This window comes from Numida meleagris, chromosome 1 (assembly GCF_002078875.1).
Source record: "Numida meleagris isolate 19003 breed g44 Domestic line chromosome 1, NumMel1.0, whole genome shotgun sequence".
NCBI classification, from domain to species: Eukaryota; Metazoa; Chordata; class Aves; order Galliformes; family Numididae; genus Numida; species Numida meleagris.
The window spans coordinates 37,387,917-37,400,604 of NC_034409.1; the positions used below are offsets into that span (position 1 = coordinate 37,387,917).

Below are 12,688 nucleotides of genomic sequence, written 5' to 3' on the forward strand. Positions count from 1 at the left end.
CAAATGTAAATTTAAGCTACAATACTAAGATAATAAACAGAAATTATTTTTTCTTCTGTGATATTGACTTTTTCCACATTTTCTACTGAACAATCTACATAGCATTGTATTAGTGTAACAGGGAGCAATCCTGAAAGGTGCTTGTGTGAAAATCATGTCCATGCAGATGGAAGCCCTCTGTTCCACTACGTAAATCCCTTTTCCAGGGGTAAATGGAACTCTTTTTTTTTTCTGTCTCAGCACTCAAGAGTCCTGAAAAAATAGTCTGCATACTATAGCTTTTTTGCAAGGAGGTGTCCCTTGACACTGAAGGAGAGTTTTCCACTGAATTCAGTGGACCTGGGTTCAAGGTCTAAATGAGATAAAGCTTCAGTTATTACGGGCAAAAAGGACTACAGTGGTCAGAAATCATGACCTCCTGTAATGCAGGACATAAGTTTACCAAGCACTTCATACATCAAGACTATTTTCTGATCAATACACTGTACATTTTAGATAAAGACAGATGATTTTTGTTAAAGCGAGTCTGAGTGATAGTGAATCCATAATATCCCTAGTATAAGCTTCAGTTAATTAACTTCTAGTAGAAAATAGGTAGTTTATTTCCAGCCCAATTTACTCTGCAAGTAGCTGATCTCATAATGTTTCATAATGTAGACTTCTTCAAGGGATATCCAGTGCCAGAATCATGTTGTTAGCATGCTACATTCCTATTCCATGAAGGACCTGGCATTATGAATATCAGGAGTAGTTTGAAAAGAGTAAAATGTTGTTTGACTTCCCAAAAACATTTTACTGATGTCCCTAGTGTAACACAGTACGTTCAGTCATTTGAAGAAGATGACTCTTCAAGGGCAAAGTGTTCTGCGAATAAACTGCAAATGAAAAATTGATGCAGAAGACATGCAATTCATAGAAACTCTGCCCTGAATTAATGAGAATACTTTAGGTAGCCATAAAGTCACTCCTATTCAGAAGAAGACGACCAAATCAAAGTTTACTAAGCCTCACATTTGAGAAGGCTGAGAAGCAGATTCTGCTTGATTTTGTCTCATATATTGCCTCTCTACATTAACATATGATCAGATTCACTTTGTGTCATAGCCAAACAGTGTAATGGATACTCATAACTACTTAATAGGAAATACCATCAGAGCTTGATCCAAATGCTGTTGAAAATGAGCAGGTTTTCCAGTGGGACTGCAAGGATAAATTTCTTAATGTTATTCAGATACCTAAAGATGTGCTTAGTAGAGCGTTGACTATTAAAGGCAAATTCTCTGTGAACTTTTATTTAAATTAAGGATATGGGTTCAGCCCTCAATCTATAGCAAACCTCTACATTTGATCAAAGGAATCATGCTGTATCTGTACTGTGTTTGCTGAAATCAGAATCTCTATGCCCAACTCAGCTCTATTTACTCATATTGGAGAGATCTGAATTTAGAGGGCTTGAATCCTGCCCTAGATACCTAGTTGTTTTTGAAAGTCTCACTAGACACTGCCTGACTGTTCAAAGTGTCATTGATAAATTTATAGCAATGGAAGGTAGAGGTTTAAATGTCTGTTAGGTTATAGGCTTGAATGATTAAATATGTGTATAAAACTGCCCCGTGGTGCAAGTTAGTCACCTGCAAAGGGTGACTTAAGCTGCCAAAGTCATAAATCTCTCATGAGTTGCTTCTCTCTCTGCATTTACAACACAGAACCATTGCACTGACTGTCTGACGCTGGGGGCACGAATTCTGGCTATAACACTTGATCTTTTGTGTTCATGTGTGTGTTCTCACAGTACTGCCTACTTTGTACTTTAGAAAGAATATTTGCATCGCCGAAGCTTCTGAGTAAGGAAGGTATTAAAGAAGCAATATAAATTGTTTTATACATTTAAAGAAAAATTAAAAAAAAAGAATATAACTATAGATATGAACCAATGAAATGCGCTAAGTTAAGTTTTAGCACTTCCTGGTTTCTAATATTTAAGACATATAACTAATTATTTCTAATGATCTTCATTGGTTTATAAACCAATATATTGCAAGGATATTAATTACAATAATTATTACTTCAGGCATTTTGAACAACCTATTCCATAGAGAAGAGATTTTAAAATAAAATTGAGTAATAGTCAACATATAATACAACGAATAATAGTGTTTATTACTCTCTTGGATTAGCCTGGCTCTAAAAGGAAAATATCTCTGCCACAGTAATACTGTACTCAGTAAAGGGATTTCTAAATTAAAAGCTTTCATTCTCAGGAACTGTGTTGTAGCAAAGAGGTTTCACAGTCTCCTGCCTTCCATGGTGCTGATAGGAATACATTTGTAGTCTAAATACGCCAGGAAAGTGTTCCAGTAGAGATTATGGGGTAGCTGGAGTGCTTCTGTGATTTACTTAAATTCAAAGTGGTGCTTGATAGAGACTTTTAATCTGCAGTGGGCAGAAACTGCAATACTGATACGGAAAATGACACATAGCAACAATTTCTGATGGCTTTTTCTGAACGTGGCTTGGAAAAAGCATCTTGGTGATACTAATGGAGGAGTTAAGTTTCTGAATGTGACATATGAAGATGGTGGATGCAGAGCTATAGTTAGATGAAAGTTAGAAAGATGAAAGGGATTAACTTGCTTCTAATATCATGTAATCGGGAAATCTGAAGTTTTCTATTTCAGGCCACAATCAAAACAGTTGCCATTATTTTTTTCAATAGTTTCAATGAACTCTGTAAAAAGACCTTCAAAAGATAAAAGATCTAGACTTAAATGTTATTTATGTATGTAACAGCCATTCTGTTCACTCAGTGATTTCACAGATTTTAATTGAAAATTAGGATGGTAATACTCTCAAGGATTTCAGCCTAAGTGAATTCCAAAGGAAAAAATTTCTAAAAAGCCCTCCTCTGTTAGGAATGCATGTTTTCTTTCTTCTTAAATATTTGGGTGAACAGTCTCATCACACATGAATTAACATAGTCATCTTGCGCTCCCATTGTGCTGTCTCACCGTGTGTTCAGTAAGGGCTAAGATGGAAGATTGTAGATGTCAAAAGAAAAGAAACTTTCTGTTGGGTTTCAATCAAAGCAGTGGTCATGCATTGCTGGCTTCAGCTCCAAACTCTGAGCTCACTTGCTGCAACCTATCCTCTCATTCATTAAACCTAATTTGTCAGTCACCTTCTAAAAGTCTAAAACCTGCTAGCAGATGTTTGCCCTGAAATTTCAATGAGCTATTAATGTAAGTGCAGTTGCATATAGTGATAGAAAAGGAGAGAAGGATTCGAATAGATGAAGTAGTCAAAAATTCATCAGTAGCTTTAGTATAATGAGATTTTAGAGAATTTATACAGACTAAAGTAAACCTGAGTTACTGTTAGTAATCTCCTTTGGAGATATACATGAGATAGTAAATATGGAGTACAAATTGTTGAGATCAAGTGAACTTCAAAAAAAGAAAAAGAACATGATAAAAGAAAAAAAAAAGAGCAGAAAACAAACCATAACATGAGATTTTATAAAAAAATATTTCTAGAAGGGTTATAATCAACCATGAGAAAATTGCTACTTAAAATAGGAAGCAATCAAAGTAAAACAAAGCTGAAAACTACTGCAGACAAGTATTATCAAAAGCTTGCCATACTTTGAAAGGTTGTACTTTGGAAGTTGAAATCATTAATGGAATACACAGAATATCTTGCTGAAAAACCTGAAACTGAAAAAGTGAGAATCCACATTTCCCACAGGCGACCTGTAGAATTACTTAGGTAAAAAGTTACAAAACAAAGAGGAAAGAGGGCTCAAAGTCACTGTGACACACAGAGGATGTGTGTTTGGTTTGCTTCTCAATGAGGTTTGCTGATGGAAGGCAAAGGTTTCTACACGTGTAGGAAGGAAGAAGGGAAGGGGATAGGAATAAATTTGAGTGAGTTAGATTTTCAAGAACCAAAGCAATTTCTGTCCAGGCACAAAGAGACAGGAATGAAGATTGATCATGCAGCAGTAGAAGCAGGAGCACAGTGCAGAAAGATAGTTATGGATGGTTAAGTGTTTCTAGCTAGTTAAAGATATCTGTTGCCAGGAGAGACTTTAGCACATGCTTGATTTTAATGAGATTTATGCTGAGGCTAAATGTTAGGCATAGTGTAAGATGTCTGCTGAGCACGGATGAAAGTGAGAGAACTGTCATTTTATGTAAGTATGGTGATATTGTCATATATTTCTGAACTGATGAGAAAAAATTCCTCTTTTTTTTTTTTTTTTTTTTTGTCTGTGGTACCAGTTAGATTAGTGGAAAGATAAAAACCAGACTGACTATATCCTCTCTGGTCTGAATTTGTACCTCTGGAGATGAAATCAGAATCAAGGTTTAGTTATTAAAGTTTAGAAATGAAGAAGAAATAAAAGTAAACCCTGACACATATTGGATGACAAGCATGAAGAAATGGGGTTGAAATTACAATGAAAAAGGGAAAAAAACTGTAAGAGAGACTTTAAATACAGAGGAATATTACAAATGAGCAACTGGTAAGCAGTCCAGACACAAAGTTAGACAAAAGTGACGTCCAGTAAATAGGTAAAGAAAAGAGACAGAATGTGTCTCATCAGTGTTGGAAAGACAAACATGAGCTGGTAGTGGCCAGTGGGGCTGACAAAGTGGGCAGCAGTACTTGTGGTTTGGTACCTCCACAGAGATATTTTGTCCTAGGTCCTCATGTTGCTGTAAAGCTGTGTGCTGTTGCTTGCCCTGCAGTGCTTCAGCCAAGTGCCACCATTTGCCTTTCACAGGTCTCTGCTCTTCACACTCCGCCTCTTCTTCCCTCTGTCTCTCCTTCCCACTCACTACCTTGCCTACTTGAATGCATGTGAAAGTCTTAGTAACACCCACATTTTTCCACTCTTCATCCCATATTCCACTATAGATAACTTGGCATGAAAATGGAAACCACAAGGCTAACAGCAGTGCAAAGACCATTACATTTAACACATACTCTGTCCTATATAGATAGGAAGTTGAAGTGTAGCAACACTATCTAATCAACATGTAACACCTCTGGATAACCTTTCCTCATCCCCCTGCTCTCTTTAGATCATAGAATTATTCTGGCAAGGCAGAGTATATTTTAGTGTGTTTATATAGCAGCTAGGGCCAGAGGGCTTTCATATTATTACAGCTCAAGTGCAGCCGGATCATAGGTAGCATTTATGATACTGATAAGCAAAAACATGTCAACTTTTATTTTATTTGTCTGAATAAAAGAATAATGAAAAGAAGCACGGATATATGTCAAGTTTTATTTTGTATATCTAAATAAAATAATAAGGAAACATCCTACCTTCCAAAATGCCAGAGATGTAAACAAATACAATATTTAGAATTTCCTACTGAAAGCAGTAAGGCCAGCAGCTGTCATATATTTTGAAATCTCAACCCATGAAAACCAAATAAAAGCATAGTTAGGAATGAACTAAAATTGGTACTGTTAAAAGAGTAAACAAACAAGTTTGAGCTGATTTTCTCTGCACACAAACAGATAAAATTTTCTCAAATTTAATAAAGCTGCAGGTATTCCTACCAGCTTCAGTGTTCCTGTATTGCTCTTAGAGACAGTTTATCGCAAAACAGCATTTCAACTGTAAGCCAAAGTGAATTACATATGTAAAATATTGTAATTTACTGGAAACTGTGTAATAAATACAGCATGACTTTTAGGAAATGTAAGCACAGAATGTAATTACACAGAATGTTTATCAAAATACACAGTTGAATCCTGTAGGCATCTGACTTACTAGCTACAAAATTATTCACCCAGTGGAGGTGCCCAGGACTTTTACCACACCTTACGTAAATGTAGCGAGCTGGATCTGTCTGAAACTTGTTCCGTATTTTCTCCCACAGGTGGAGGAGAGAACTTGCTGCAAATCGCCCAAATCAGCTTTTGGAGGAGGGACTGGGGGACCTGCCTGCAACTGGGAATCCTTGTGCACCTTCAGATCTATGAAGGTTGGTGAAGGCTCACATCTTGGGCAGGCCTGCAGGGACAGCTGTGCAATGGGCTTGGCTGGGAAGTGCTTGATTACAAGGCAAAAGAGATTATTCCACTCTGATTCATTCTGCTGGGCTTCCTACTCTTTTATTTCATGGACAACATACTCAGCGTAGACAAGATAGGCAGGTAATTTAAGTAATCGGAGTCATCTTGCTAGGACCAGGCAAGGACATTGCAAGTATTGATTGTAGCATCTATGTGAGGCAATTAAAGCCAGTAGGCAGAATCTGGCCATAAATCTTGGGTGAACTGAAACCATTCTTCTGTCCTTGCTTGAGTATAACACAGTTTTGTAATGTACCACGAGTATCTTACCATGGCATTTTCCTGTCAATAGATAATTAGCTGCTAGTGTTGTCCATGTAACAGCTTTACTTTAAAGAAAATATTCAGCCATTGAAATCAAGATAACCACCCTCCCCATCTAATAATACCTACCTTCCCATGGGTCACTGGTAAGGTCACTAGATTGTAATGAAATATGCATTTCATTACACTTGATGAAATACAAGCATTAATTTCTGAGGCAGCAGTAGGCAGTTTGTGATGGCATCTATTCATTTCCTTGCTTTTAAGTGTTTGTGTTTTGTTGAAAGAGAGATAGCTAGCTAAATTGGTTTTTGAAATCAGGTTTTAAATATATTGCACATTCATTCTTTAATACGTTCCTACTCAACACTGGAAGGCTGGGAAGACAAAAGCACTGTCTAGATTCCTGTCAGGGACAGCACCTGCACAGTGCAAACCCAGACAGAGAGCAACAGGGTTCAAGGAGATCACATGGGAAAAAATAATAATGTGTATTCTCTTCAGAGAGACCTAGTTGCTTGTGCAGCTTATACTAGTTATGTGGTTTCACCCTGTTGGAATTAGAGCAGCACAGATACTTCTGGGGAGTAATGCATCCTACTTGTCTCAGACAGCTTGCGAGGCAGCTAGCTTGGACCTGTTTTACTAGGAGAAATTAAATCCATATCTCCAATCCAGGGCCAACTGTATAAGGGATAGTAGTATCCTGTTCAATCCTCAATTGAGTGCCATTGGAAGTGGGTCTCCTCCATTAAGTTCCGTGTTATACTTGCAATTTCTATTTAGAAACCATAGATATCCTCTGATGTCTGATGTGGTACAGTAGATCTCTGGGAAAGCAGCTGAATCAAGTCCTAAATGTTTAAAGAGTAATAATAAATTCTGTGATGGAGGTGGACCGGATAATTAAATATTTGATTGGGATACTTGAAACAAATATGAAGAGGGGAGTCAGCTGAATAAAACACAGCAAAATAGAATTGTTCACAACTTATATAACCTATGCTGCCTTTTTTTTGAGAGAAATCTGGGAGAGAGATTTATATAAAGTACACAAATATGCTTCAATAAATAGCACTTTTTGAATGACAAAAGGGACAAATTATGATACCTAACTCATGATATCTAATCTTTAAAACCTTTTAGAATTCTTCAGAATCCTCTAAGGTACATTTACTGACAGCTTGATGCCATTTACTTTACCTTTAGTTACTCTTCTAGAAGCTGTGATCTGTATCTCTAATGTAGATTGTCTTTCCATGATATTGCTGTCTTTTGCTCAAATAGGGAAGTCTTCTGAAATCTGAATGTTTGTAGTTATTAAACTGAAGAAAGAGAATTCTAACTCCAATTGCATTTTGACAGTATAACTTTCTGAACATTCTTCCAAGGAAAAGAAAATCCCTCTAGACCGGGATTATAGCAAGATAGATGCTTTCTTATGCAGATCTGTATTTCTGTGCAGATATTTTAATTTACATTAGAAGCTTCCTTGAACTCTAAAGCCTCTTGATTTTGGATACACAGAGATATAATTGCAAAATAAAATAAGCTATTAGAATTTTTAAGGCTGAATAGAGAGAATTAAGTGGATAGTAAAAGTCAGCAATGTTAGTGTTTCCTAGTATGAATTTGTTTTGCCTGAGGATGAATCTTTCTGGAAGGTCCTGGATTTATTTATTTATTTATTTTTCTCCTGGGTGAGTCAAAACATTGGTAAATCTGAAGTTTGTTTCCCATTCTACATAAAAAATCTCTACTGGAAAATTTTGAGTATTCTGTTTGTAAAATCCAATTGCAAAAATAATCTTGATGCCCTGTGTTTCCAGAATATCAGTCTTCGGATGTGAATATTGCTGAGAATCTGCAGTAACAGTTTTGGTTGTGCAGCCAAACACATGTTAAATGACCATGCTGTTCTTTATTTGACCCTAAGGTACTGGTGGCTTATTTGGGAGCTATGACTCATTTTGGACACGTGGCTAAGAGTTCTCTTCAGTGCTTTATTTCTTTCATAGAGTATTTTAAGGATGGTAATATGCATTTTGTCTGTGTTTCCACAGGCTCTTCCCCTGGAGATGTATAGGACACCATCTGTTCAAACCAACTGCCAAATATTTTTGTGTGTACGTGTGTGTGTATAAGCCTATGTATAAAGAAAAAATATACTAGTAAGAAAGCCTGAGACTTTTCTGTGGTTGTGATATCACCTGCGTTGTTACACTACACTGTTTTATATATTCCTGTACCTGAAGCAGAGATAAGACATTACTCTTCCTTTTTCAGCTGAGATAGTATGAGGGCTGCTCCAAAAGTAATGCCTCCTATGTTATTATGTTGGCTCACAGCATCAGAGGTGGATACTGGTGGTATGGTAAAAGAGGTTGAACCTCCCAACCAATACTCCATTGCCGTGTGACAGGTGGCAGCGGTGGGGCAGTCTGACAGAATGGTGTCTGAAATGGAAGAGTGAAGCAAAGGTGTGGAACTGCATTCCTCCGCGTGAAAAGAATGGCACCCACTGACATTAATTGACACTTGCTGAATGTTTACAAAGACCAAACAATGGATGTGTGTGATGCATTTCAGCAGTGGTGACAGTGACTTGAAAGACAAGCCACATTCTAGCCAGTTACACACAGCTGTCACACTACAAAATAAAGAGGGTCTTGATCAGCTCATCTGGATGAATTAGCAGGTTATGACAGGAAACTGTGTACAGAGTTGAATATCAGCTTAAATGTAAAAGCACTGCAAACAATGGTGGCAACACCGGAATGTTGCGGTTTGTGCCAGGTAGGTCCCATGATTTCTCACACAGGAACAGAAAGAAAACCATGTGTAAGTCTGTTGGTATATTGAACAAAAATGAGGCTGAAGGTGATGGTTTCCTTGACTGCATCATTACCAGTCACAAGATGTGGTGTCTCCACTTTGAGCCGGAGTCAAAACAGCAGTCCATGGAGTGGCAACATGTGAATTCCCCACTGAAGAAAAAGTTCAAGATGCAGCTTTCAACGGGTAAAGCGATGTGCACAGTCTTTTGGGACAGGAAATGGGTGATCCTGGATTCCTTGGAACCCAGACAAACCATTAACTCTGATGGTTACATTATGATGCTGACTAAGATGAAGGCTTGAACTTCCAGAGTCAGGCCAGAGAAGAAGACAACCTTTCTTTTGGCTGGACTGTCCTACCACACCCACTGTATAGTTTGGATTTGGCTTCTTCTGATTTCCATCTGTTTGGGCCAATGAAAGATGGACTGCATGGGCAACAATGCCATCGTAGCAACTGTGAAACAGTGGGTCATCATCACCGGTGCTGATTTTCACGAGCATTATTGACTGACCTACTTATTTTGAATGTCAGCTAGCTTTATTTTCCTCTCTATAAATATGCAGAGATTTTTTTTAGTATTATTAGAGGAAGCACTTAATTCTACTGGAGGGTGCTTTAATATTATCATTACAAGGAGATTTTGTGGAGATGTGATTGCTTTGAGTATCTTGACAGCTCAGATCTTCAGATGGCTGTGGTAAGCTGGTTTTCCTTTTTGATGTACACCATTACAGTTAGTCATGCCACTGCTAACTTCAGGTTAATCTGCTGTAACATGGCCTGTACTAGACTTTTCTGTACAGGTAGACAGTTCAGAGTCTTTTGCTGATGTACAGCACAATGTACTGCTTGTTAAATTGATACAAGTGGATGACCTCTGTGCTTCAATTTCTTTAACAGCTTCCTGTTCCTTCAGAGACATCATTAAAAGCAGGGATGACTTTCTGTAAAGGCCTAAATATGACAGCACTGGCCTCATTTTCAGGCACACTACTCAGTGAGTAAATTCTATTTGTCTTCAGCATTAGAGAGCATTTTACAGGAGATCATTGATGCAGAGTCCTATAATAAACTAATTATATTAATGTTGGAGATGCTAGAGTATAAGTGATGATACAAAAATAAATTTGTCATGACAGAGAGATATTTTCAAGTGTGTTTCATATTATTCAATAAATCTACCACTCTTGAGGTTTGTGGGAGTTTTACAATGGATGCAATTTGAAGAATTTCAATATTGCTGAATGACTTGAAAAAAAAAAAAAACACTCCAGAAATGAAACTATTTAAATGTAGAGATTTTTGGCTTAATGCTGAAAAGCAGTTTCAGCTATGTCTCCTAAACAAAACATGTCTTCCTGAAGAAGATAACAGGTCTCAAACCGCACATCCAAGTTGGTGAGCTTGTACAATCAGCTTGTCATGCAAATGACAATATGTATGGATAAAATATGTCAAAGCTAATCATATTCCAGTTAGCATACTCATTTACTTCTCATCATCTATGGTATTTGTTTTCTTGTTGGATTTCATTTTAGTCGTGAAATTACGTTCTACAATTTTCTCATGTACAATGCTTTTTTGCTTATTTGAAGAGTGGAAAAGTAAGTGTAAATATAAACTTTTTGTTATGATTTCTTTAAAATATTAGTCCTACTTGGCACTTACATAGAATTCTACATAAACAAACTATTGAATTTTTATACTGTCCTCATTAAAAAAAGCAATTACATATTGCTACCCTAATTTTACAAATGAAAAGCTGAGTTAGAGAGGTTAAATTGTGTCCCCAAGGCATCAGAAAAATTTGAATTGGCAGGACTATTTTGGGATCCAACCAGACTATAACTGCTGTTTCTCTTTTACGAAACTAATGTCTCTTAAGAAAAGAAACTGAACATTTCTTTGTATTTCAATATTTCAATAAACAGTTTTTACAGGAAAATCTGCAAAGACATATTCCAGTAAGCCAGAAGATACAATAGATGCAGGTATGTGTATTCCCATCTTCTATCTCACTACCTAGAGGATAAATCCAATCAGGACTTAGGACTAGGTTTAGGGAGAGAAAGTTATCCTTTCTGAAAACATTTTCTTGAAATCTATAAGCTTTGTGATTAGACAAATGAATTCCAGCAACATCACTATTGAGAAGCAACAAAAGAATGTGGTGTCATGCACAATTTCATGGTTATTCGAGGCACTGAATGTGCACAGTTTGGTGTTGTATGTGACTACAATTTTAACATATAGGGTGGTTATACATACTTTACCAAGCCAAACCAGAAGCTAGCTCGGTATATGTTACTAGAGCCCAGGCAGTGCTGTACAAATCATGGCTAGAGATAGTGCTTTTAACTCACTCAGAATCTGGACAAAACAAGCATGTGTTGGCATGGCAAAGCAACACAGAAATACTCCCCGAAGATTCCCAAATACACCCCAAATAAGTTTGGTTTTGTTCAACAGCCTGTATTATAAGTTTGCAACCAGTGTGAGTACCATGATGAGTACCATCACACTGGTTTGTTTATTCTCAAATCTGCCAGTGCTTTGGTATAGCTCTTGCTTCTCTAAGCTCTGAAAAAAGCTTGTAGTAAACAATTCTCCCTGGAGTGAGAACAGTTGAACTCAAACTGGGGACCAGATTCTTCTCTGCTGTGTTCCATTGTGGAGTAAGTAGAGCAGGACAAAGCAGATGTGCAGACCAAGCTGAAGCTGTGGTCTTGCAAGTAGTGTGCAGGAATGTTTTCTTACTTTTACTATATTACTCAGAGGAAGTGTCTCACTAGACACCGTGAGAAGGTCAATTACCTCTTTTGTCTCTATGCTAAATCCCTTTTTGGCCTAAATATATTGTCATGTTGTTTTGACATTTATCCGTAAAGAGAGTGATGAAGGCACAACAATAGAAAATGAAGATCCAGGGTTTCAATTCAAGACTTTTCTTTGACTGTTGGAGCTCAGGTCAAATGCACAGACTTTTACTGCCAGGCACATCCCATCTGACCTCTAGATTCCTCATCCAGAAGAGTGGTGGTCTCCCACAGACATGCTGTTGTTTTAAGTTAGTCCATCAATATCTCTCATGAAGTGCAGAGCACTTCAGTTGGCAATAGACACTTGACACTTTGTGGTCAATGAAGTTAAATCCAGTTGGTGGCCAGTCATGAGTGGTGTCCCCCAGGGCTCGGTACTGGGGCCACTCCTATTTAACATCTTCATCAATGATCTTGATGAGGGGATTCAGTGCACCCTCAGTAAGTTTGCAGACAACACCAAGTTGGGAGGGAGTGTTGATCTGCCAGAGGGTAGAAAGGCTTTTCAGAAGGACCTGGGTAGACTGGAATGATAGGCCAAAGTAAACCGTATGAGTTTCAATAGGGCCAAGTATCGGGTCCTGCATTTTGGTCACAACAACCCCAGTGTCAACGGTTTACGGGCGTTAGGCCCAGTTCCGTGACAAAGGGGACGGGGGATCCACGGGCCC

General features: G+C 37.7%; 1 long non-coding RNA gene across 1 annotated transcript in view; it reads left to right on the top strand.

Moving 5' to 3' along the window:
• LOC110392828 overlaps positions 1 to 12,632 on the top strand; it is a 52,143-nt gene extending 39,511 nt beyond the window's left edge. Inside the window, exons 3-4 of the long non-coding RNA XR_002434634.1 lie at positions 5,898 to 6,002; positions 8,421 to 12,632. This is a non-coding gene — a long non-coding RNA (uncharacterized LOC110392828). The remainder of the gene's footprint in view (positions 1 to 5,897; positions 6,003 to 8,420) is intronic.